The sequence below is a fragment of the Anoplolepis gracilipes genome, chromosome 1, assembly GCF_047496725.1.
Source record: "Anoplolepis gracilipes chromosome 1, ASM4749672v1, whole genome shotgun sequence".
NCBI classification, from domain to species: domain Eukaryota; kingdom Metazoa; phylum Arthropoda; class Insecta; order Hymenoptera; family Formicidae; genus Anoplolepis; species Anoplolepis gracilipes.
The window spans coordinates 11604816-11606043 of NC_132970.1; positions in this window are offsets into that span (position 1 = coordinate 11604816).

Consider the following 1228-nt stretch of genomic DNA (forward strand, 5'->3'; position numbering starts at 1 on the left):
CTGTCATCAGTGTTATGAGTCATCTACAATGGCCGAAAACGTAAGGTCACAAGCATTTTCGAAAATGCTTGACTGTCATTGGTCAATTTGCTTGCGACCTTAGTTCTACGGCTATTGTAGACGAGGCTTTATTAGACACAACTCCCGTTTCTGCACATGCGCGGCGTAATGATTACAAGAAAGATGTCGGCCACCTCAATTTTGGCGGGATCTCACAGAGAACAAGTTAAATAATTATCACGTAAATTAATTATCAGGAATGGGAAAGTTACTTTTTAAAAAGTAACTAGTTATTGTTATCGTTACTTTTTTAATGTCAAAACAAGAACAGAAATTAAATAAAAAATATATACTCTTGTATAATATATATTTTATTAAAAAAATTAATAATTAAAATATTAATAAAATATCAATAAATTTTTTTAAATTTTTATTTTAAATTTGTGAAACCACAAATAATAAGGAAGAAATTTTAAAACACTCTAAGTATAAGTAAAAAAATTTTGGTTTGCATTAAATTTATAAATATAATCACATACACGATATATTTTTTGTGTTCTCATAATTTTGTTTAAAACTTTTAATATAATAATTTTAAATTTATAATAAGAATATTTGTTGATAATTAAAATGTCATAAATAAGAAATTGGTTCCAGATATAAAAAGTAACAATAAAAATAATTGTTAAATTCATTACCGTTACTAAAAAATGTAACTACGTTATCACTTCGTTACCAAAAAAAAGTAACTGTAACGATAACGTTACAAATAACGCGTTACTTCCCAACCCTCTAAACTCTAAATTATTATAATTTATACTATGTTATTTTTTTATTTCATATTTTGAATTATTTTTCTAAAAATTTCTAAAAATGATTAAAATGAGCACTTATTTAATAAAATTTAACTATGATAATAGTTATTTATTAATACTACAATGCATATAATATATTTAACAGGTAAAATAGAATTAAAAATCTACAATAGTTTTTTAATTACAAATTTGCTAATAATATCAAAATTAACAAATTTAAAATGATAGCATTCATATAAATATCAAAAAATTAACTTTTTACAAAAATGCTTTATAATATACATATAATTTTTTTCAGAAAACTTTTAGATTTTATTTTTGCTACAAGTGTGCATAACAATTTATATAATAATTGCATTATACATGAGGAAGACGAAAAAAGGATATTTAATATGTAATAATAGACTCTCGTC